Raw genomic sequence first — 26739 nt, forward strand, 5'->3', positions numbered from 1 at the left:
AGTGTCCTGGATTATTTCCAACAGTCCCACTGTCTGCTTCCTGCTCCGGATCTTCCCCAGCCAGTCCCTCCCGCCCGCTCACCGCCACCAGCTCTGTGTCCCGCTGCCCGGTTCCTGCTCCAGATCTTCCCCAGCCAGTCCCTCTCCCTCACCCCACCTGTCAGCTCTGCATTCTGCTGGCTGGTTCCTGCTCCACATCTTCCCGGCTGCCTCCCCCCCCCATCGATATCCCATGACCAGCCTCATTCCACCCAACCCCGCCCCCCCCCCGACCAGCCCTGCTTCCCGTCGGCCCCCCCATCTCCCAAGCCAGCCCCATTGCACCCCATTAGCTCTGTTTTTTGCCCCCCCCCCCTTCCCAGCCAGCACCTCTCCCCTCCTGGCTGGTCCTTTCCCCCCCCCCCCCCCATCCTCCCATGAAGTGTGTCCAGTATTTTTTTTAATGACTACCTGGTAACCTTAGCAGTGATCCTATCCCTGTGATTATCACAGAGATTTAAACTGAGAAGCAACTTGTCTCACCCCCGCCTCCAAAGGCCCCCCTTGGCTCCCAACTCCAGACCCCATGCTTACCTGGTTCTGCAAGGCTGCCAGCACAAAATGGTCTTGGAGTCTTTTTTTGCTCAACAACTTTGGTCCCCCCCCCCTTTTTTCCTTCAACAGAATTTTTTCTCGGTGTGGTTTTTTTTTGGGGGGGCGGGGGGGTTCAGTATTTTTGTTTCAATCACCCTAGCTCAGATAGCTGTTGAATGTCAAAATATTCCCATTAGATCAAGGAGACAGTCATTAAATATGGCATGCTGGTGTGAAGGAGTGAGGGTGAAGAGCCAGCCAGCACCTCACTGAAGAACCTGGAAGGGATGAGACGTCTATAGGCTTTCCAGTGAAAAGGAAAGTTTAGAAGGGCTGGGCCTCAGTTTGAGGGCTTCATTGTGAATAATTTCTATTTGCAAAAGACAGGAACGATCCCAACTAGACATAAATCACAGAAGATCTGATCTAGACTAGAATTCCCTCTAAGCTTCTTCCCGGGTGATTAATCAGCCCTACCCCATCAGTGAGCCCCATGCAGGGACCCCAGAGCCTCTGACTAAGCAGGATTGATTAATCGCCTGGGCAGCTGTGCTGCCACGCAGTTTAGAGGGAACACTGATCAAGACCCTATGTTCTGGATCTAAATATCCACAAAATCAGAGTTATTCAGACCTTGACTTTCAAATTTAGTGTTTCATATTCAGCCCATGGTTCTGCTTTATGATGTTTCAAGAAAGACAAAAAGAGACTGCTATTTTTTCATAGCATTACATCACACTTGATTAAGATGAAAGCTCCATCAGGGAGGTGATGCTCCCAGTTTGAAAATTGTGTGATCTATTTATTGTGTGATTTTATGCTGTTGAGTACAACTATTAGGCTGTTTCTAGACTGCAGGGTTTTTTTGAAAAAACGTCACCTGCATCTAGACTACAGCCGCGTTCTTTCAAAATTAAATCGAAAGAACGTGGCTTTTCTTTCGACGGCGGTACCCCTCATTTCACAAGGAAGAATGCCTTTTTTCGAAAGTGCTCTTTCGAAAAAAGGCATTCTTGAATGCAAACAGGGCTTTTTCGAAAGAGAGCATCCAGACTGCCTGGGTGCGCTCTTTCGAAAAAGCAGCTTGCTTTTTTGAAAATACTGGTTGCAGTCTAGACGCTCTTTCAAAAGAGGCTTTTTCAAAAGATACTTTCAAAAAAGCCTCTTTCGAAAGAGGCTTGCAGTCTAGACGTAGCCTTATTTGAAACTGGAAGACATCTTGTACTCTCGTGATGTGTGTTAAATGCAGTACAAAACAGCTATTGTACATATCTTGCTTCAAAGGACAACAAAATTCAGGGAAAAACAGAAACACAAAAATCTGGGTGTCTGGTATAAAAGTAAATTCTAGAAAACTCCTAAACATCAAAGGGCATGAGACCTGAAAAACACATTAAAGATGGGAGTGGATAGAAAGAAAGAACTCAGATGCAGATGGGAGAAAATGTCTCAGACATATTGACAGTTCATGACAATGTGAGAGGGACAATGTTGGTGATGTAATATCTTTTACTGGAACAACTTCTATGGTGAGAGAGACAAGCTTGCTAGCTTATACAGAACTCTTCTTGAGGTTAAGAATGGATTGATTTCAAGTGATGAAATATTTGATTTTTGTCGCTATAATTAAGTTTAGAGCAGGACTACTCAACTTTGAAAGCCCCGGGGGCCACGATACTCTCAGCACATACTGACTGCTGAAACTTAAGTGTGGTTGCATATACATTCAAATATATGCAAATAGCTTCTTTCACACAATGCCCCAGCACTCCCGGCACCTCCTCTCTGAGGGCTAGAAATGCTGACACACTGTATCTGTCTGTTCCAGCTAGCCCATCGGCTTGCATCTTTCAATGCTCACCCTGCCTGGGAGATGTCTTTCTGTTGTGGAGCATGTTCCCAGTGGAGGCCATGGTCAAAGGATCCCACCTGCAGGCCGCGTGTTGAGCCCCATGTAAACCCAAACCGCACTGTGGGCTGCAAACAAATCAGGCCACAGGCCATATGTTGAGTAGCCCTGGTTTAGAGTGTCTTCTTTCGTTTAACTAATGAACACTTACAAAATTTTGCAAATCAAATGGTTTTTGCTACCAATTTCTCTCTTTACTTTTACTAAATATTAATTTTAAAATAAGTATGTGAACTGTGCAATAATTTTATGCAGACTGCCCCCAAAACAGCAAGTCCCCTCATCCCTCAGAAGGGCTAGTGAAGGATCACAAGGTCTGGAGCCTTAATCACCACTGAAGCTCTCACTCTTAAAACAAGAGGAAAACCCGAAATGCCAAGGAGGAGGAAGACGTGTTGGAATGGGTAAAATATAGTTAAGTTTCAACAAGGGAAGCGGAATGGTTTGCAGCAATGTGTGTCAAAGTTTTGCATCTTCTTGAAAGGAATATACTACCGTTACATAGCCATGGATTCTCTCAAATAAAATAACATCAATAAACATTTTCCATCCAAATATTCCATGCATTTGCAAATCTAAATTCAGGTTGTAATTTTTCTTATCTATGGTGTTCCAAAACAGTTAAATAAAAGGAAGAAAATTGTACTTTCTTCAGATTATACTTTGGCTATTTGATGAATCAATATATTATCCATACTACAATACCAATAAAGAAAACACAGTATAAGGACTGGTTTATTGTGGACACAAGTCTTCCAGTCTATTAGAATGTGACACAAATCCTAGTGCAGTTCTAGTCCTATATCTTTCATTTTCATCTCTAAATTAAAGCTACATAAAATCACATTTTTAATTATTTCACATATTTGGAAGCTCATCTATTATATTTATTAAAAATGCACATGGAATAATTTAGTTATATTAAGTGGTCGTTGAAACAAGACTAACGTCAAGCTTTTCCATAGTTGGTCATTTCTAAAGACTCATTATGAGATGTTCATTTCCCCCAGTTTTGTTCTTAGCTGACTTTGCTCAGATGTTTCTTAAGCCATTAAATGAATTTAAGTTTCCACAAAGAAGTTGGCAGTGTTTTAACTGTGCATAAACCAAACCTCATATTGTATCTGTGACTAAATGTAGGCACTATTCTAAGTCCACAGTGTTACCTGCAATAGCAACTATTACCTAGAGACTTTCTCCAGCATTGACATTTTAATGATGTTAGCAGAGCCCAAATATTAGACAGACATCTCATAAATTTATTGAATAATAAATCATCATATTGAATTGTGCCAGATCATAACATGTTTTTTAAGTAAACAAATATCCAATTAGGGATTAAATTGTGGCTGCTAAAGTCCATTTTTGAAAATAAACAATTGAAACATGCTAATCAGCTAGAGTCTAACAAAAATATGTTTAAAAGATGAGTCCTTTAACCACAGGAAAAAATAATTACTGTACATAATGTTCTTTTTCTTACTCTGTGCTCAGAGTTCCACTAATTAAACAATTCATAGCTTGGTACTTTGAATATTTGGTTCTGTTGGCTTATAAACAGCATTAAGACCGCTTGCATTCTTGGGGGTTTTTTGAGATGGGAAGGAGTGCGTCTCAGAGATCATGAAAGAGCAACACTTTATATTTCAGATTCCAAGCCAGAGGCAGGTGCAATTAGTGCTAGGCAAGCTCTGCATCTACTTCAGAAACAAAACAATTGAAATGTATCCTGGAAAAAAAAAATCTAAAAATACAAAAAGGATTTTTTCAGAAAATCCAAGTCAACAAATCCATAGTCCAAAACTTGTCTCTCCTCCCAAAAAGGACGATGGAAGAAATCTAGTGAAAAACAAAGCAAACTCTTCTCTACTCGCCCCAAACAAAAAAATCAAAACCGAAATGAAAGCTGACCCCCCAAAACAAAGAAAGGAAAAAAAATAAGTGATTATGTTAAACATGTGCACCATTTTGTGACACAAAATCACTAAGGGCCCAAACAGAAAAACACATCAGTTCATGTTTAACTTTGGTGGGAACTTAAATGGAAGATGACGTCAGTGGGAATTATGCATGCATTTAAATATTTTGTTGAACTGGGGTCTGAATAAGAATACCAAAGAATGCCCTATTCTTTGAATGACCCAAATGACCGTACAAATTATATTTAAATAAGCAGGGCTCGACAAATAATGCAATCTACTTGCCTGTGACGAGTAGATTGCAACCCGGAAGAGCTGGGTTTGGGCGATCTGTGCATGCGCAGAACTATCTGTGCATGCGCAGATCGCTGGACAGCGCAGCTGGTGAGCGGGTCTTACTGAGGTTCAGCGAGCCCTGTAAATAAGTATATACAAGTCTGGATGTTTCATAGGAACCTGAGTACATTTATGCACAGAAGGACATGTGTGTGACTAGGAGGCACAATGCTATTCTGAAGGGACCAGCTCAGTGGTATTCCTCATAAAAAACCCAATTCTGTAATCTTTATTCACATCTAAGAGGTATTTCTGCCCCTTGTAGGAGTTATTTGCGGAAGAATTGTGTACATGCCAAGTACAGGGATGGTGTGGCATGCATTCCCCCCTTCTCCTCTATCTGATGAGCCAAAAGCAAGCCGCTAGGAACATGCGCCATTTAAGATAAACAATGGTGTCAGTGTAGCAAAAACAAGTTATAGATAGCATAAGAATCTTGTTTACCCAGATGTACTGATCATGTAAACAAGGTCAAAGGACAAGCAGTACCAAATAGATAGTTAACAGCTAAGCCATACATCAGCAAGTAATGAGTAACCCCTGGAAATTTCCAAATTGCAAAATAAGGTAGAGACATTGTATTTAAAGCTGCACCACAGCATAGCAATTTAGACCTCACTGATGGACTCTGGTACCAGTGCCTCGGAAGCCTAGACAACCTTTCGCTCATCCGCAGCTGAGATGGGGTTCCCAGCTTGCAGAGGGATGCAAGACGCCGCTTTTCCTATCATGTTGTTCTTCTAGTTAAGGGGCACAATTGAAAACTGTCAGAAAATAAACTGCTTGTGTTTGACAGATACTTGTGCGGCATGTTTTGTACTTAGAGAACCCAGTGTCGGACCTGAGACTTGCCGGCAACACCCCTATAGAAGTCAATGGGAGTTCTGCCAGAAAAAAAGAACTCAATTTTGTGGCAAGAGTTGGGTACCAGAAAATACAATCAAACATCAGGGCTGGAATATCAGATGAGAGATTTTGTTATTTATACTTAAGAAAGCACAAAACCTGGATTTAGGTGTCAAACCTGCAGGGTGCTGAGCAACTCCTGGATGTGCAGAGCACATTCAGCTACAAACTGAGGGCTTTCACTGAAGGCAGACAGTACTCAGCAAATCAAGTCCTTCATGAGCCCACATCAGGTAAAATTTGTGATATATGCTCCAATGCTACAAACAGAAGCACTTGCTTAATTCCAACCAACTATAAAAGTGTCCGTCCTGTGCTTAAGATTAAGCTCCTCTGTAAGTGTTAAGGCTTGTAGTGCTAGGAATGTACGGGATATTAAAAGTAAGACTTCCCTTATCAATAGCTAATTTTGTGGATACAATCACATGTGTTGCAAAATGTACCTGTATGTTTCCTAGGCATAGGGTGAAAACAAAAGGAGCTAAAGGACAGAATTTGGGTCATGAAAGTAGAGGTGTTTATACATTGTGTTTTGGTCTCAGTCATCCACTACTCATATCTTTAGTACTTTTGGCCTTATTTGTTTAAAAGAGTGCTATTTGCACGAAGCAGAGGAAAATAGTTCCCTACAGACTTAGGTTTTCCCTTCTACATTTGCATCAGATCAACATTTCCTTCAGGCAAAACATTTTCTTGAATTTCCACACAAGCCTAAGAGAACACTAATTAAAAATAGTATGCCATAATATTTTACATCTTGTTCTTAAACAAATACAGACTTGTCCATGGTAGATGGAGTAATAAAAATGTGGTAATGGTATTACAGAATAAATTCAAAGTGACAATTCAGACTAAGAATTGGCTAGAAGAGGCCAAATAGTTATTTATGAATTCTTGTTCTCTAATACAGAACCTAGATTTTATAGAGAAATTAAATAAATTAAGAAATTAAGTGGATAATTAATGTACAAATATTGCTGGTGCATATCCACCTCACCACTAGTTATGAATGGAAGCACTTACTGGTCAAATTCGTTTTTACTGTTTACTAAGGAGCACTTTTGAAAAAAAGTTGTCTACAAAGGTATTAGAAAAACTTTTAAATCGGAATTTTAATATCCATTCCTGTATATAAAGTGTAGTAAAGTTATTAGCATCTTAAAAAAATCAAGGGTGGTTAGCAGAGGATGGGGAAAAAAAAGAGATACTGCATGACAATAGAGGAAGACTTCATAGCTCAGTGATTGTTAAATTATAGAGTATTTCCCTTTTAGGACACTGTTCAAATCCTTCCCAAGTCGGTAATAAGCAATTGTGTTGTTCTTTATAGTGGATTATATGAAAGGAGACTGTTCATTCTGATCCAATTTTAGTGGGCAAGTATCCACATGCTTAAAACTAACACTATCACAGATGTCCCAGCTGTAAAGGGGTGGCACTCACCTCCCTTGAGCAGCCCTGTCTGGTCAAGTGGGTGTACCCGCACTCGCTCTGTTCTTCAGACTATCCAGCCGAGTCACATAGCCTGGTGTGAGTCACTCAAAACCTCTTCTGAGGCACCCATTTACCAGGGCCCATCTTGGTGCCCTCTCTATGGGATATCTGTCTATTTCCTGCTCCAATGGAGAGTGGTGTCTCCAGAGCTCTGTCTCCTGGAGACAGTGTCCTTGTCCTTACCTCAGGACTCTATCAGAGTCATAGATTTCACAATAGCTCCCCATGTGGAGCTCTCTTTGTTGCTGCCACTTAGCCAGCCAATCACCCATGGGTTTCTCTCCTTGACATCTCCAGCAGCACTGAGCTGACTGGTCCTGCAGCTCCTTTTATTGACCTTGCCAGCCCCTCATTGGCTGGTTCCTCCATAGCTGCTCTAGGCTCATTGTAGGACTTCTCGAAGAAATTCTCTGGCCTCAAGGCCTGGTCTGCCCCATCACACCAACCTTTGCAGCATACTTCGTGGAGAGCCATGGAGGCTAACCTACCCTTGCTCACTTTTTTAGGGTATTATAAAAAGTTTACGCTGAGGATTTGTGTTAGAGTTAGCTAGTGTTTTTGTTACTTTTGAGTTTGTAATCTACCTTGTTCTGCCTGTTCTCACCTATTATCACTTAAATCCTACTGTAATAAAATCACTTTTTTAAAAAATCAAAACCAGTGTAAATAATTATTACTTGGAGGGGCAACCAATGTGTACATTCTCCTTTCATTGTTAAAGGGAGCTTACCCAGGTAATTCATTCGGGATGGGGGGGTTCTTCCCATTTGGGGAGTAGTATCCCAGGAAGCTGGGCCCAAAACTGTACTATTCTTGGACCTGAAGAGGCTTAGTGTCCATACTGCTTCTCAGGGGGCAGGGATCTCAGCTTGGAGCTTCGGCTGCAGGAGACCAGCAGAGCTGGCCCATCAGGAGTGGCCGGTGAGAAGCCCCAGAGAGTGGGAAGGCAAGTGGCAGGGACCATGTCAGTTTTGCCAGTGATCTCTCTATATTAATGTTGACAGCAAGTGTTGCCTTTTCTTCATATGGTGGATCTACTTGTCGACTGGCTGCTACAAATGCTTCAATTTTTAGATATAATTGTATCTCTAAGGTACCTTGCATTGATGCAATGTGAAGGGAGTAGCCTGCTGATACACCACTATGCAGACCTACAGACCTAAAGCATTCAAACACACCCACCCTATAGCTGCATAAGGAGGAGTAGCACCAACTTGAAAACATGGGTGTGACGAGGTGCCACAAACATGCTCAGAAGTTTTTTCTTTTGTTTTTTAAACGGTCTCAATTAAAAATGTCCCTCTAAGCTGTGCAGCAGCTTCACAAGTGATTCATCAGCCCCACCCATTCAGAGGTTCAGGGCTCCATGCATGGAGCTGACTGACTAGGTGGGGCTGATGAATCACCTGTGAAGCTGGGCTGCCATGCAGCTTAGAAGGAACACTGTTGGCTAATGTCAAATTTTTAAAAATTCCAGCCATCCCTAGCAACAATGGAAAGGAGTCCCACATACCCATGGTTTGAGGATAGAAATGCCTACCTGTAGATCAGGGAATACAGGGTAGGCGACAGAAAACATTTCCCCGTTACCATCAGAGCTCCGGATAGAGTTGTCACAAAGACTTAGTGAGAGGCTAAGTTATCCAGGAAGTCCAGACTGAAGTAGCATTAGCAATAGCCACCCACGATTCCCTGATTAGCTTGAAGTTTCCATATAAATCAGGACATCATTTCTGGGAATTGTCTGGGCAAAGCAATCCACCAATGTACTTCTGCCATCAGACCCCATTCTGCATTTTGCTGTTACCAGGCAGGAACCCAGACTGTCAGCCTTAGCTTTGCTCCTGACCCCTGATCAGGGTTCATTATTTTAGGCTTTGGAGCATTGTTGAACCTCCACACAAGATGTTGGCTTAACCTGAATCTGATCCTTGGAACACTGACTCTGGTTTTGACATGGCCTGGCACTGGACTGGTCTTTGACTCTACATTCCTAGAGCAAGGAGCTAACCACAAGGTGCCCACCAGTCACCCTGACACTACCCACCAAACATTCATATTTCACAAAGCATGTTTACTCAGGATTTACACAAGGAAAGGGACAATATTTATCCCAAAGGAAAGGTACAGCAATTGATGGTAACTCAAGAGAGAAAACTATATATAATTATTAAAAGAACACATTTAGTTTGGAAAAACCATTAAAATGTATCTATAAATACTCAGTTCTCCTTACCTAATCCTCTAAAATAAATATATATTGCAGAAATTAAAACAGTCTTGCTGATAACCTAAGCTAGCTTCCTTTTGGACTTGGATGAATGGATCAGCTCCCATTAATCACCTGTCTTTCTATCAAATCATGTTGGGGAAGAGCTGTGCACCAGTTTCTATCAAAAAGCCTGATTTACTTTTGTATTGTAAATTAAGGCTTCATGTCCTTGTCTGGTACATAGATTATGACAAGTTTTGTGTGTGTTTAAAACTTTATACATTGCGAAAGAGAGAAAATCATCTCTCTTTCTGTGTATGGAAACACAAGCAACGTCTGATTTATAGTGAAAGTCTTAAACAAAAAACCAGGTAGCTGGAAAAGTTTCATGCTCCTTAGTACATTCTTTAATAAACTTGTACTTTATTTACGTAATTAGCATTAAATCTACTGTTACATTCATGCATTTTATTAGATTCTTTTCTCCCCTCCCTGAAAGTGTAATTCACATTTCCTTGAGGAAATACCACGAAATACAAAATTCAATTAACATGTCATTACTTCTGCAGGCCCAAACTTCTGAAGGTGGGAACTTCTTAAGACAATGTGCATCTTCCTAAAAGAAAAAAAAAATCTATCCCTTATCTTCTGCTGGAAAACACTTTTGAATCCCATTTTCACTTCAGATGACAGGAATCATTGTCTTTACCACTTGAGTTTGTTCTATTATTTCTGTCAAATTCAATAGTGAATGTAAAAAACTGGTGCTGAATTTGAATCGTGTTTAACCTTTGTTTCATGAGACTGTTAATTAGTGACTCAAGGCCCATGTGGAAGATTTATCACTGGCAATATTGGTAAAGGCTACTTTACAAAACATGGCTTGGATAGTTAATTTGAATAGTCACAACACTATATCACAATATCTAACCATCTCGTGCTACACTTATGTGTTAAAATTGTATAGTAGACAAATAAGATTGCGGCAACACTGCAAAACTAAATATACACACATAGCAAGGGAGTGATTTCTCAAATAATGTATAATCTATATAAAAGCAGGCAAAAAAGTTATCTATATTTTTCTCATGAGAAACACACACAGAGACATTAAATGCATTACTTAAGTTTCATAGGAAATCTGGAACTAAGCCAGGAATTACACTGTAGTCCGCCCAGGCCTTTTACCATGAACTTCATACATGTATTTGTAATCTCTGTTTATTTGCCTTGCTTTTATAAATATCTAACATTTATATAGAATCCTAGAGCTGGAAGAGATCTCTAAAGATGTTGAACAAAATCCTAGAACTGATCCTTGGAGCACTCCACTTGAAACCGCCATCGATCACTACCCATTGAGCCCAACAATCTAACCAGCTTTGCAGCCACCTTAAAGTCCATTTATACAATCCATACATCCTTAACTTGCTGGCAAGAATATTGTGGGAGACCGTATCAAAAGCTTTGCTAAAGTCAAGGTTTATCACATTCACCAATTTCCCCATGTCCAAGAGCCAGTTACCGTATCATAAAAGCGAAACAGGTTGGTCAGGCATGACTTGTCCTTGATGAATCCATGTTGACTTTTCTTGATCACTTTCCCCTCTTCCGAGTGGATATATGGATATTCCTCATAATTTTTTCTTATTATTTTTGTTTTAATGTCCCCTTCCTTCATCTTTCCTACTGGAAAAAAACCGTGACTAAATTTAAAGAAAAAAGGAGTGCTTCAAAATTTTTAATCAAACATTAAAATGTTATTGTACAAGTTTTGAACAGGAAAAAATATTTTCCCAAATATTGTTAATGGGAAAAGACCAGTGTAGGCTGTGGTGCTAGTGGCCTTGGAATATATGGGAGATTAGACTATAAGATCTATTTTTCCCTTCTGGTTTTGTGCTCTATGACACTAAATTTGTGAGACAGTTTGGATTCATCCATTCATACACACGCACGAAATGACAAGAGCACACACCTTGCACCTCTACAAAAATGGTTTTCACAATCCTCTTTGGAAAAACAGAATATGCTCCATGAAAACCCATCTTTGAGTCCATACTGAAAGCAGGGAAAGGGTGTAGAGGAAGCAGGCAGAGTACAGAAGGTAATGCATGCAGCTTTTATCAGGTGGTGCCTCCTAGACAGAATTATGGTAGCATCAGTTAAGTCATAACTTCTCCAAATAGGTCCCTCTATATCTCCAAACTCTTTCTAAGAGGAGTCATGGCACAAAAATCACAGTATAGCCTTTTGTGGCTCTTCAGTATGCATGGCTATCTTCTGTGCCATTAGGATCCTGTACTATACAAGACATGGTACCTCTCTTGGCTATTTATCTTTTAGCAGTGATGCCTTATCTCTGAATAAACTTTCTTGTATTCATCATGTCCTTTCTCTGGGCTCAGCCATTGCTCTCTTTTGGCTTTCTGTTTTGCTCGATGGCAGGGAGATCTGCAATATATTTTTTCTGATCTGAATGCCTTCCATTAAATTACTGTTGCATCCAAAGCCTGGATAAAGTGAGCTAAGGAATACTTTTTTAAAATGCCTACAGAGTTGAATTTGTTGAGTTCTAATGTGTAGCAAATATTACACTGCTACTCTAATGATCTGCATAACGGAATGCATGAAAATGAGTAATGTGTAGAACAACCCAGTTTTAAATTAGTTTATAAATCAGGGAATAAAATCACATTACTTTTTAAATATGCATAATCACCTTTCCTTTTAGATCTTCCCAGTTGTACAGAAGGTAAGTCCAAAGAAACAACTACAAATCCATATTCATAGGGGTTATCTGCAGGGTTCCTGTGACTTGCTCCCCCAACATGAAAGAGATACCCATTTTCTTCTTCCTCCAAAAATAAACCTGAAAAAGCCACAAGGCATTATGAAATATAATGAAAGCCTTCTGTTGCTTTATTAAATGAAAATATGATTTACTTCATAAACATGTATTCTTCAAAAATAAAAGTACACATTGTCTAGAAGCAAAAGCTTACAATTTTTGTAAACACCACACAGGAACAATAACTGATATCCACCAGTCTATTAACAAGTAAGGTCCATAACTATTTTGCTATACATTGTTATCAACTTCTTTCCTCTTCTGGCACATTGAATTCTGAGTGTTAAATAAATCAGTCCTACTGGGCTTGAACACACTGTATTCACACTAAACTGGATGCACAAAAAGGGAGGGTCCCCTCCCTTTTATTGTTTTTAAATGAAAATATTCTGGATAAAACTTTTGAACCCCATGATTTTATTTCCTATGATTTGTCCTCCACATTTCCCCATCATGTTGTAATGAAGTGAGTAACACAAACAACTTTTCCAATTATGCATTTGGGGGACAAATCTAGTTTTGATTTCAAATTCTAGAAGAGAAGGAATGAAACAGATTTTATATTCAAGAACAGTTGCTTTGCCTAAGTAAAAAGGTGCTTATAGAAACACTTATATGGCATGGTGGGATGTTAATATACCTTGTAATAGAAGTTCCCTATTGTGCTTTAATTTACATGCATTTCAAGGCAGGCTAAATCAAAATGTATTCATGAAATTTTAGTGTTTGAAAACAGAGTCCACACATATTAGCATGTGGCAGGCTAGCGCAAGGAGAATTTACACAAGAGCATTGGGCAAACCAAGTGTTCATATAGACAAGCATACAGGGAAAGGTTCTGTATATTTTTAAATCTTGTTTTTATTTTCTCTTTGTGTCACTCTCCTTAAATACATAAAGCCAGATTTCCTCAGAGACTGTGGCAGCAGTGTCACTATCCTGAGGTCAAGTTCTTTGGAAACTCCTTCCATCACTTTATTTTAAAAATAAACATCCCAGCATTTTCTTCTAACCCATTGTTTTCACAGTCCTACTTACTTTCTCCTCTTGTTTGATATCTTTACTTGATATTTGAGGTGTTGGGTGCATTGAAGCATGTTTCAACATAGCAGATGTATCTCATGGCACTTTGTTCCCAATACCTCCATTTGCCTTTCAGAGATATTTCATATAAAACAAGAAAACTTCCATTCTAAAGATTATTTTGCCTTTGACCCTGACTTCACATCCACGCACTTCTGATAATGGGATAGGCTCTGAGACCTTGTCAAGATTGCCTCTACCTCACTAGATATCTACCTAGGTACTCTACTCCAATAGCTTCTACCTGTAATAGGACAACTTCACCTACTAGAGAAGTAACAACTGTATCAATACCTTCTGCCTCTTTCCTTCTCGGAAAGAGATGATTTTCATGAGATCTTTGTTTATTCATGTCACCTCATCCTTCTATTATAACAACAAAACATTCAGTATCGTCACCCAGACCTGACTTGCCCATATAGTAGATTCTCCACAGAAATCAGACAGTCTCACACAATATCATTCATTTCAGGGATGAAGAGACAGATGCCTTAGGAAGCGCTGGAAACTGCATGTCCGGAAGATTTGCTTCCTTATTTGTCACATGCATTTAGCCAGCTATTTTATTTCTTTAATCCAGCATCATCACTTCTTCCTCCTTCTCCAGTACTGCAGAGAACGGCAGCAAGTAAATGAAGTTTTACCAGAGATTAATTTCAGCCTATATATCAGATAATTGAACTTTCCTACAATTCTGCCTATTTGGTTAAAAATATTATCCCTTTATTTGCCAACAGAAATAAATGCACAACCATTTTGTTTTATACAATCATATGGTACAATTCTAAAGTGTGTAATGCATCACATAATGAAACAAGTGATTAACAATCTAACAGTGAAAACATATGATAAAGAGCGAGCATACCTCTTTAGAAAATAGGGGGGAAGAAGGAGAGTAAAGGAACAACCTAAACTGAAAAGCTGTTTTAAGAATGCACAGATGTCCTACAGCCTGCACATCTTTAACTGAAATTACACTTCTTTAAGCTATTATCCTGTAAGCTCAGCCCTCAAAAGTGTTTAAATGAATTTCATCATAAAAAAATGACATTTTCTGACTTGAGAAATACTTCTTGTGCTGATAAACTCACTGTTAAGAAATATCAACCATCATAAAAATACCCCTTAGGGTATTAACACATCAAAGTTAATTTGAAATAACAACCATTATTTCAAATTAACTTTAATAGTATCTACACAGGCAAACTGCTATTTTGAAATAAAATCAAAATAGCGGGCCACTTACTTCGAATTTGGTAAACCTCATTCTATGAGGAACACCACCAAATTTAAAATAGTTAAATCGAAATAACCACTGTGTAGATGCTTATTTCGAAATAGGGGGCCTCCAGCCTTTCACAGGGTACCCTGGTGGCCACTCTGGGCCAAACCAGGAAAACTCTTCTCTTCCCCCCAGCTCCGGAGCCCTTAAAAGGGAAGAGCCTGTTTGGCCACAGGCCCTGTGCCAGCTCCAGGTCTGCCAGCCTAGAACCCACAGGCTCTGCTCCTGACCCAGTTGCCAGCATGAGTTAGCCAGCCAGTGCCTGCCAGCTCCCAGGAGTGCCTTCCTGGTCCAGTGTGGAGATCACAGACCTCATTGAGGTTTGGGGAGAATACTCCATCATTCATGATCTCCACACTAGATGCAGGAATGCAGCCATCTACAGACAGATGGCTGACAGCCTGGCCACCAAAGCCATATGCGCACCCTGGAGAAGGTGCGCATGAAGATAAAAGAGCTGAAGCAGGCCTATGCCAGGGCCACAGGGGGCAGCTCCCAACCAGGGGCAGACCCAGACCCCTTGCCCTACTCTGAGAGGGATGGACAGTCTGTGTCCCCCAGGTGGTCATTGACCCTGGGGCAGAGAGCTCTGACAAGGGCATGGAGCAGGAGGAGGAGGAGGAGAAGAGTCGCAAGAGCCTGGAGGGAGTGTGGCGCTCACTCTGGACCCCCGAGGCATACCAGCAGCAATTTCACTGCTGTCTTCCAAGGCCGGGGAGACCTCTACATGTGAGTGCCATCACTCTACCCTTATTCAGGGTTGAGGAGGAGGGGGAGAGGGAGCTCGGGGACCATGTGTGTGGGCCTTGCTGAGCATCGATCATGTAGCAACCTGTGCCTGTGCCGTGCCACACAGGGGCCTGGCTTGTTACCCACACACGTGTATGTATGAAGGCACATGACATGCTCTGTACTCCGGGGAGGGACACCGCACAATGCCCTCTCTCCACAAGCCCCTCTATACAAAGGCAGGCCACATCCTCCCCCCTAAACACACACACACACTATATATAGTACAGGGGCATGGGTACAGTCCCAGGCCAGCTCACAGTCCTGGGGATAGCAGGACATGATGATGCGGAGACCTGCTGTCCTCACCTTGCAGAGGGGGGTCGGGCTTCACCCACTGTGTCCCCAGGGAGAACTGACCACCTCTCTGGTTTCTCCACAGCTGCACCAGCTGCGAGTGCAGGGTGCACCATCCCACCTGGGACATCCTCCCGCCCCCCGGGCCAGCAGGCGCACCTGGAACCAGGAGGGATATCAGCAGCAGCACCTGGGGTAAATGCGAAGGCAGGTGCACAGCCAGGAGCACTGGGTGCAGGAAGACCTCCAGCTGTGGTGGAAGAGCTTGCAGGAGCTGCTTGACCAGGGCCATGCCATCCACGGCCACCTGCAGACCATGGTGCAGAGATTGGTGCCTGCTGCTGCTCCAGCTATCACTCCTCCTCCCACTCCTGTTCCCCCTCCAGCTCCTTTCTCCCCCCCTCATCCCGCTCCATACCCTCTCACCCCCCCGGATGCCAAGGCCCCCATAACCTCAGTGCTGGGAGACAGGTGGGCCGGCAAGACCCCCAACCCTGAGCTTCTCCTCCCTCTTCTTCCCCCTACCAGCTCCCTGCTCCCAGGTTTCCTCCTCCCCTTTCCCACCCTCATTTCCCCCTCCCCCCCAGTTATGGTCAATAAGTAGAGTTTTTTTTGGCAACACATGTTTTTATTTGAAGGGGGGTTAGGGAAGGGAAAGTGGAAGGATGTGAGGGTCGACTAAGGCACAAGGCCCCAGTGGGGCATGCCAGGAAAACTTCACTCCTCCTCTGTTTGATAGTTCTCCCGCAGGTCCTCCTGGATACTGGTAGCCCCCCGATGACCCTCCCAGCTGGCAGCTAAGTGGGGCTGCGTGTACAGGCCAGCCAATTGGTTGGCCTGTGCCATCCAGCCTGGCAGGAAAGCCTCCCTCTTCCGCTCACACAAATTGTGCAGCACACAGCACGCCGCCACCACATGCAGAATATTCCTCTTGGAGAGGTCAAAGCAGGAGAGGAGGCATCGAAATCGGGCCTTCAGCCAGCCAAAGGCCCCTCCACCACAATGAAGGCCCTGCTGAGCCTGGCACTAAAGGCCTGCTGGGAGGGGCTGAGGTGTCCCGTGTAGCTCTTCATGATCCAGGGTTGTAGTGGGTAGGCCACATTCCCCACCAGGCACACAGGCACATCCACATCCCCGACCCTGATGTGGCGGTTGGGGAAGAAGGTCTCGACATGCAGCCTCTGGCACATGAAGTTGCAGTACACCTGCACATTTTTGTGCTTTGCCGGACCAGCCCGTGTTGATGTCTAGGAAGCAGCCCCGGTGGTCAGACAGTCTTCAGGACTACCGAGAAGTACCCCTTCCGGTTAATGTAGAGGGAGGCCTACTGTTACGGGGCACAGATAGGATGTTCATCCTGTTGATTATTCCCCCCCCCCCGCAGTTGGGGAATCCCAGGGTGCCATCGCCTCGATGACTGCATCCAAATCCGTGAGGCAGACAACTCTGCAGAGCTGCACTCTGTTGATAGCCTTGACCACCTGCAAAGGGACACACAAAACCACCAAGTCACTGGGGTGCCAGAGTGGCCAAGAGTGCTCCTTTCCCACCACTCCCCAGGAGTAACCCACCCCCCACCCCCAGTCCTGGCCACCATGAGCAGTCCGAACAAACCCTCCCATGGATGGCACTTGCACCCTCTCCCTCCTTTTCTGAGGCAGACCATCCACTCCTTGCCCTCTCTTCCCCTGGCACAATGGCCGGGGACTGCCACACCTGCATGAGCACTGCTCCTAAGGTGGATTTCCCCGTGCCAAACTGGTTGCTGACAGATTGGTAACTATCCGGTGTAGAAAGCTTCCAGAGGGAGATGGCCACATGCTTGTGGAGGGGAATGGGAGGCCTCACGTGTGTGTCCTGTTGCCGCAGAGCAGGGTTGAGCCACTCACAGAGCTCAAGGAAGGTGTCCTCCTTCATCCTGATGTTCTGGGTCCACTGTTGGTCCCCCCAGTGCTTCAGGACAATGCAGTCCCACCAGTTGCTGCTGGTGTCCAGGCGAGGCACACTGGCATCCAGGCACTGCTCCTCCACGGCCCCCAGGGGGGTCTGGAAGAGGACCTGGGGGCTGGGCTACTGCAAATGGTGCCAGGCAGTCTCCAGCACTTGCTTCCAGGCTTGCAGCAAAAGATCCAACAGTAGCACCAGTGTGCCCAGAGTGATCTGGCTCCATGGTGCAAAGTGCTGTGGTGTCCCCAGTGAGGGCAACCAAGCAGGCAGAGAGAAAAATGCTTTGCTGTTCCTCAGCGAGGTAGGCAAAGAAGAGGGAAAGCTGAGAACCGGCTGTCCAGGGGGGTCCCTTTAAACACAAGCCTCAGATAGCCTCATACAGCAGCCACACAAAGCAACTACTTTCCTGATGCCCTGCCGGAACCAGTTTCAGCTGGCCTTAAATGCAATTCAGCGTCCGATCAGTGTAAACATGCTGTTTTGAAATAGCAAAACACTATTTTGAAATGCATTTAATATGTAGACGCGTTATTTTGAAATATCTTATTTCGGATTAACTATTTCAAAATAATATCTTTTGAACTAACGCTGTAGTGTAGACATACCCTTAATGATCCTGAAAGGTCAACTATCTTGCTTTTTTACCCAACAATTCTTCTATGGTATTCCTACTTCACCATTTTTAAAAAATATATCTGTCAAGTTTTCTAGTTTAAGCATTTACTTTGACTCTCTTCGGGTGATCCTCCCAAGAGCTTATGGTAAAGACAGTATCAGAAGAAGCAGTTGAAATATCTTTCAGAAAGCAAGCCAAAAAAGACCAATCTTGTTAGGGTTTTTTTCCAGGCTTCTGAGTGGGAGTTATTTGTTTTTTGTCTACTTGGCTCATGCTGTCTGCTTTCTTCTACTGCAATCAGATCTAGGGCAGTGCTCCATTGTATGTTCTAAACATTGGGCTTGATCCAAAGCTCACCGCGGGCTGTGGGAATTTTTATGGTCTTCTGTTGTTGGTTTTGCTTCATTCCCAAACAAATCTTCCATAGGGTTCAATAAATTCTCTGGCAAGATATTCTGTGCGGGACATGCAAGAAGCTACATATAATTTGGATTCACAGTACAAACGTGTTAACTGTGGTAACAATATTTTATTTAACTTTATGTTGCTACTTGTGTTTTTATTTATTTCTGCAGTGCAAAAATGCCTCATTTCCATATTTTAGAGGCCAGATTAAAATACGTTAGGTCATGACATCCGTTCTGTAATCTTTCCCAACAGAAAGCACATATTACTTTCAGATTCTTCTAAATAAAAACTTAGCATAGCATAACACATTGCAGAGAGTTAGGATAAGGAGATGTAAGTCTCCAGTGTTACTTGTACTTGGAACCAGCCATGGAATAAACCCAGACAAAGGGTGAACTAGAGAAGCACTGAGGTTTTTTTATTAGTACAGATTCTTAATGGTACAGCAATACTCACACACACACACACACACACACTACATTCATGCTGGCAGTTTGGAAGCAGTCTGCAGGTGTGATGTAGATTACTTTTAATTTCACAGGCAGCTGAGGCTGACCAGGCTATACGTGGCAATTGGCCACAAGGTGATGAGTCCCCCGAGTCCCTTCAGATATATGGGAGGGCTCAACTATTTCCAGTCTGGTCCTGAGCTTGGTGTGCTGAAAGAGCAAATGTTGGGGGGGTTAGATCTGGCTACATCCAGAATGCTCCCTGGACAGTACAAAAGCCCTTTCTTCAGGGGAATTCTTAAAGTGTAGTGGCACAGCCCATGTGTCTGGGCCAAGAGTATCATCATATAGGAGCAATCCAATACCTGTGGATTTCTCAAGGTAGAAGGAATCTCCCACTTGCTGAGTATGGTAGCTTTTACTATCTTTGTACTATCAAAGCAAAACAGATCAGACCATAGGGGAGAGATCATCATTGATTTCCAAAGCCTTGTTTGCATTGCATTAGACCCAAAAGCAGCACTCTGGCCCAGAACACTGGCTGACCTGACCACAAAGGAAACAGATAGCTGACCCAACCCAGAAAAGCTTCTCGCCAATCAGGATTACTCTGAGGATCAATGGGTACACCCAGCAGAGGAGTGAGAGAGCAGCCCAGAGATAGTATTCTGACTTGATTCCTTTGTATATAGGCAGACAGAGACAAATGATGTTGATACACTATATTATTTCACGGGAGAGACAAATTCAATAAGAGATTCAGCTATGATTCTTTTTCCAAGTAGAGAGAGAATAGTGGAAAAAATGTTGCATATTTCATTAAAACACCTCATCCTTCCCCAACTTTTACTCTTCATAGGATCCTAGGATATTGCAGCCAATTAGTTGTTTGCTCCTGAAGCAAATCTTTTTCCCCCAAAGAAACAAAAAATATGAAGATTTGGGTTGATGGAAAATTCACAAGTTCTGGTCTATTTTGACCAAGTGTTCCAGTCAACTTTCTTTTTTTAATATCTAAATCAAACATTTCAACTTCTCATTTCAAAAAGGCATTTTGTTTTCAATTTTTACTGTTTTATACAGGTTAGACCTCCCTGGTCCAGCACCCTTGGGATCTGACTGATCCCAGATGAGGGATTTTGCCCCGCTCCACCACTGGTCCCTCCCAGCCCTAGCTTTGCTACTGGCTGGAGGGCTGCTCCCCTTCCCAACCCCCCTGCTGCTGTGCTGCAGGCTTCCTGCCTCTGCAGGACTCCTGGCCACGAACCCTCCACTGGGACTCTCTGGTCCTGCTACAGCTCAGTTAATAGAGGTTCAACCTGTATGAAACAGTGTAAAACCCCCTGAAAATCATAAAAAATTTTATTTCAGTTCAACCAAAAAACATTTTTCCTCCTTTTTGCTTCACCAAAATATTTCTTTTTTGATTAAAAAACAAAAACAAAAGCTTTTCAGGTCAAATTAGGAAACTGACTGGAAAAATCAGTTATTTGCTCAGCTCTAAACCACACAGTTATGGGAGATGTAGATAAACAAATTCTTTGATATTCATGAAAATGTTCAGTTTTAGTTAATTTAGCTTTGTAGCCAATTCTTTGGAGGTTACAGCGAATGAAATCTACTCGCAGGGTCTCTACCCCAGTACATCAGTATTAAGTTACATAGTTGTTGGGTTTTGCTACATGTCTGTCTTTACTTTCAACTCTGCCCATATAGGAAGAAAAGAATGGTATTAATATGGTACTTGATTAGCACATTGCATAAAGAATTTTATATGGTTAATGACTTTTGAATGTCCAAAGATTTTTTTCCCCCAAGATGTCAAGTTGCTGTTAGAATACTTAGGGGGAAAACAAGAACTGGATTTTTTACTTTTTTATACCCTTGATCTGACAATGAACTTCAAAATTGGAAAGCTTACTTTGAAGATGACATTCACTTTGTTTCTATGCAAGCTAGTTACATCAGCTACATGCCCATTTATAATCAGACAGGAAAGAGTATAGGACTAATTATAAAAGACAAAACTAGACAACATCAAATAAAAGTGAAATGAAAAAAATCATGGGAAGAAACAACTAGAAGGGGAACTAAATTAGAAGAAGAAAGCTGAGGTACACAGTAAAGGGTTTTGCATTTTTTTCTAGAAGAAAAGATTCCCAAACAGCGCTCTAAGCTGGAAGTCAAGCACCATGTTAATCCTTTTTTAAGTCGGTGAAAATAGAAAGGCAGTTCAAGGGAAAGTGGTATTATTTTCAACTAGCATTTTAGAACTACAATAAAATCTTAGTTTCTTTCCGAAGTCACCCTTTCACCAATAGTCCATTTTCCCCAATTTTCTACTTTCTTAACTTTCAAAGCAACTGTGACTAATGTGCTAGAAAAAAAAGCCTGAATTCACAACAAGTCACTAAAATGATACTTTTCCTTATTTTGCCTATTATGTTGTCAGTCCAGTTCACATTAAGGTATGAGTAGAAAAACAGAAGAATGCAGCATCCAAGGGGGCGAAATAACCATTATTTTAAGGGCAAGTAAAGTTGGCTTGGAAAAAGGGATTCTAGAAAAAGGGCCAATTCTTTCCATCAACTTCTGGTAAAAAGGGGCTATTGGGAAGGAAGTGGGGGAGGAGCAATGATGCTTCACTCACAGTGTTTCTCTCATATCCTTCTGTTATGTCTTAGATGAAAAGCAGAAGGTCCTGTCGCCAAACCAAGCAGAAGTCATGGAATCCAGCAATGACCCATGTTACCCTTGACAGGGTTCTCAGGGGATACCCATGAAGGGAGGTTTCACTGGGTAGGCAAGGAGAATATATCAATAAAGACTGTGTCTCTAAACAGGAAGGTGGACCACCTGAAAAATGAGCCTAGACATGGCAAAGGTACCTTTACCATTTGAGGTATGTTGAAAGTGCCTGCCATCCTTCATTTAGGAGACATGGGGAGATTTGAACACATAGGCAGTCATCATCCATGTACCGATCTAGAGGAAATAATCCCTCCCAAAGTAATTACAGGTTATAACATGACAGAATTCTCAAAAAATCATCCATTCTGATATACAGGAGAATAATCTATCAACCCAGGGATTTCATATATTTAAAATTAATTTAACTCTAAAAAACACAGAATAATTTAATTTCTTGTTAAACTTTTCCCACCACCAGATACTCTTGACTTATATTCCTCCTTCCCTTACATACAAAAAGCCTTGCTGCTCCACTTCATTAGTGCTGTGTACTATTTTGTTCCCTCCAAGTTATTTACTTTTTACTAAATGTCAGACATTAAAGGCCACTAATGTCTATCAACAGTTTAAGCAGGGCAGCAGAGACCATGGGGCACCAGAGCCTGCAGCCAGTGGGGTGGTCAGGTAAGCCAGCAGTGCCAGTGTGCTGGAGTTTGCAGAGCCATGGAGCCGACAGGGCTGCCAGAGCTCCCATGGTTGCAAGGCTGCCAGAGCTCATGGGGCTGCAAAGTTGGCAGTGTGTGGGAGCCTGCTGGGCTGCGGAACCCACAGGATTGCCGCAGCCAAGCTACCCTCCTCCCCAGACCCTTCCTGGCCTAACAAACTCCCTTGTCTGGGATTGGTCAGGGAGGTCCAACCTGTATTAATTTTTTAAAAAAATCTATGGGGTGGGATACTGTCCCCATTCTACAAATGGAAAAAAGTCACTCTTCAGTTTAAAGGTTTTACGCTATATACCTAGGTGTTGATTACCTAGAGAGGTCCAGTTATACCACTTCAAACTCTCATATGACCATATGATGAAGCTTAGCTGGATTAATCCTTAGTTGGTTGAGACTTCAGGGAAGTGATTCTCCACCTTTTTCATGTTGAGACCACTGTTATTTTAGAAGTCCTCCCATCTTTTTCCCAAGCCTCCAAAGGCAACTTGCCTCTGGAAAGTAACACAACTGTTTCATCAAATAGAAAAAATAAAACAGTATTCAGAAGAGGAAGTGCAATTAATTTGTCCCAGTTGCATTCATGCAGCGCACTACTTAGAGCTGCCACTATTTAATCTCTTCTGAAATTCCTGGAAGTTATGCTCTGTCTTGCATATTTCTACCGTTCCAGTTTAGTGTCCAAAAATGCAATACAATTAAATGTGTGTCAGACACTTGCAAAGAAGAATCTGTGCAGAATCTATGCAGACTATACAGAAGAGAGATTGAGTCTTAGTTCATTTTTGTCCAACCTCTAAACCCCGCAAGAGTTCTAGACTGGGCTAGCGGGAATCATCATTGATTGTTGACTGCTGATAATCATTGTGACAAAAGCTGTTGTGCAAAAGAGAGGATGAACATCTGACTACTAGATAGACTCACAGTCTCCATGGAGAAAATATTTTTGGACTTGTTTCTATAATCCCCAGCATAAACAGATGCATTTTGGAAGTGTATTTCACTGAAAATGGTGCAGTTGAAAATGATCACAACTGCAAAATAGTCACTATATCTTAGAAAAAATATTTTAAAAAGCTCTCTTTACATACATTCATATAGTCTTAAACTGATCATTCCTATTATTTGTAAAGAATAGTCTGGACAGGTTATTTATTTATATATATAAACTGGCCAGACTATTCTTTACAAACAATAGGAATGATCAGTTTAAGCCTTGGTCTCAGAAAGTGATAGACCCTCACAGAGTCCTACTGAAGTCAGGCTTCAGTATTGACAGGGATGGATCCCTTTTCAGAACTGGGGTTTTAGACCAATTTTTGTTTAGCAAATCCTTCGCAAATTAACCCTAACTTTTTTCAGCTTACAATTTGCTATTTGCTACCCATGTTTTGTGATCATTCCCAAAAGGCATAAAAGATTTATTTCTGCCCTTCGACTGGATAATTGTGACCTTTTAAAAAACAAGAACAGCAAGGAACACATTGTCTTTTCAAACCAATATTCATTCATGCCAAAATGTGTGAACATATTTGGAATTCAAGAAGGGCTTTACAAATACATAGCAGTTTTCCAAATATGCATGAATAATGTAACACGAGTCAGCAATACAAATGTGATTCTTTTATCCTTGTAAATATTTGCAATTTTTTGTTTTCCTCACTTTGCTGATTTACCAGATTTACAAATAAAACAAAACCAGAAGACAACTTATTCCTAATAAGCTTTTGTCCCTGAATAAATCTATACAAGATCTGACAAAAAGACAAGAAAAACTTCTTCTGAAACTTGAGGAAGTATTGCTGTCTTACAGAAAATGGAGGAAAAGAGTAAAAGGAAATGAGATGTATAGGTCTTTTAGGGAAGAGTGGATAGATTGATTTGTAGAGCTAGAACCCTAAAACAGTAACTTTTAGCAGAAAAGTCAGTTGAAAAGTTCATTACAATTGAAGGCAGAAAAGATAAAAAATAAATTATTATAAAGTAAGCAAAGTTTGATGTCAAACAGTCTAAAAAACAGCATAGATGACCATTTACAGTAGACTTCCGATAATCCGGAACCTCTGGGACCTAGGTGGTGCCGGATTATCAGATATGCTGGAGTATCAGGAGGTACTATAAACTGTTTATGTATATACTTTATACAGAATATACTATATATAAAGTGTTCTTAACCCTTTTTATTGTACATACTGTATACAGTATACTGTAATGTTTTAGTTTTTTAAACCTTTTTTTACCCTTTTCATTCAGTTCAGCTGCTGCTGCTGCTACCTTGTGACTCATTTTTTGCCGGAGCTCACTCACTAGGCTCTTGCCATTTTGATGCCAGACTATCAGGAGTGCCGGACTATTGGATGCTGGACTATTGGAGTTTTACTGATCTTAGTGCCAGAGACAACGTCCTTTCTTTTCATGAGTTTTCAGGAAAACAGCGGATTTCGACTAATGGAGTTGAGTGTTTGTTCATCCTTGCTAGGAAGCTGCACAGATACCTTGGGACTGATAGCCAGAATTAAAAATGTTATCTACACAAATCCTAGGATTTTCATCCAGCAATTCATAGTATACACTATGAGCCTGACAGGGCCTCTCTCAGCATGTACAAAAAGTTGCAATTAAAGTACAAAAAGCATTTCCTTGTGCTCACTGCAGCAACAAGCCACAGTGACTATCCTATGGTCCCCTGAACACAGGGACTTTCCCTATCCAGGAGCCCCTGGAGCTGTAAAGCATCCTGAAAGAGGACACAAAGAGGCTGGTGGGGGAGGGGGCGAGAAGGAGGAGGATGACAACTCTGATCTGGGAAAATGCAGAGAGGGGAGTATACTACACCACACTAATGAATTCCACAGCAGGCATGATCTCTGAGCATGCTGTGAACTCTGGAGTGAAGAGTCATATGAAAGACTGTGCAGATTAGCAGCTAAAATCATCAGGTGTGTGCACAGAGTGCTTAACACTCATGGCCAATATTGAAGTAGGAAATTAATAGCTTAAAAGGGGAAGTGAAACTGAATTTCATTACTTGTATTTTCCTGTTGGTCTAATTAGGGTGTGCAAACTATTGAACTGAAAAATAACTTTACCAGTATTTCACTACTGGAGTTGTGGCCACATTATCTGCCACACTAGTTAAGGTCTGAATAGGTGACAATGCAAATTTCAGTGTTCAGTTATGTCCATATACAGCACATAAACTTATGTCACTATAATGTACAATGAATTATAAATATTGAATTGAAATTCAAATGAGGTCAATACCAATGTTCCACTATTAAATTCTACTGTAATAGAATTTTCTTTGATATTTAAAATGTAATTCCACATGTAATACTATCATTACCACGTTTATCCCGAATGTGTGCATTCCTGTGCCATAAGTAGCACAGTACTATTGGAAAAATAGTGATACAAATTTAAATTGAAAAAGACCTCGAAAGATGATAATTTGTAAGTGATAAAACGCAATGTACTCAGGAGGGAAAAGGAGAATGATTTATGATTCATAATTAACAAATTTCACTGCCTCTTCCCACCACCTCGCCCAACTTTATAAATATCAGCCATTACAATCAAATATGGTTTGCTTGTTAGGATGATCTTTACTGATGCTGACTAAGCTGATGATAATGAGTTGTACATGCTGAAGTTTGTTGATTAGCTCACAGCGTTAGGTCCCATTATTCTTGCTGGCAGGCCAGCACATCGTGGGTGAATTTTTCATATTCTTTTCTCTGTTATAGTAATAACACAGTTGCAGCAAGCTAATCTCTAGAGAGATGAGTACCTCCTTTCAGGTTCTCAGAGAAATCCCAGGTATCACCAAGTGTGAAAACAGGCTGCAGAGGTCTAAGTAAAAACGGAAATATACATGATTTCTCTCAGTGTCATAATTCAATTTTGGACTAAAAAAATCCAGTGTAAATAAAATGTTTCTAACCACTGAATAACTATATTATATGGACACCCAAATGCTCAGCAAGGTTGTGTTGATAAACAATTACATGATAGGATGCTCATCTAATGCTTATTAAAACCTCTGAACACATGATATGCTGGTGCATTCCCTTTTGTAGCCAATCTATGCAAACCTTACAGTTCTGCCCTTTGTAGTGAAGCCTAGAAACTCTCTTTCATCGATGCCAGAGGTTCCCAACCTTCATTTCACCACAAGCCCCTTCTGACAGCAAAAATGACTTCACAACCATGGGGGAGGGGGCGGAAGGGACAGAGACTGAGCCCTACTGCCCTAGGT

At 41.7% G+C, this 26739-nt stretch overlaps 1 long non-coding RNA gene across 1 annotated transcript; it reads left to right on the forward strand.

The window, feature by feature from the left end:
- The first annotated feature begins 5371 nt into the window (after positions 1-5371).
- On the forward strand, positions 5372-26535 carry LOC142829591 (uncharacterized). The gene is made up of 3 exons (XR_012904141.1): positions 5372-5876; positions 15737-16122; positions 24735-26535. It is a non-coding gene; the product is annotated as an uncharacterized LOC142829591 (long non-coding RNA).
- Positions 26536-26739: the final 204 nt, after the last annotated feature.

The sequence above is a fragment of the Pelodiscus sinensis genome, chromosome 5, assembly GCF_049634645.1.
Source record: "Pelodiscus sinensis isolate JC-2024 chromosome 5, ASM4963464v1, whole genome shotgun sequence".
Lineage (NCBI taxonomy): Eukaryota > Metazoa > Chordata > Testudines > Trionychidae > Pelodiscus > Pelodiscus sinensis.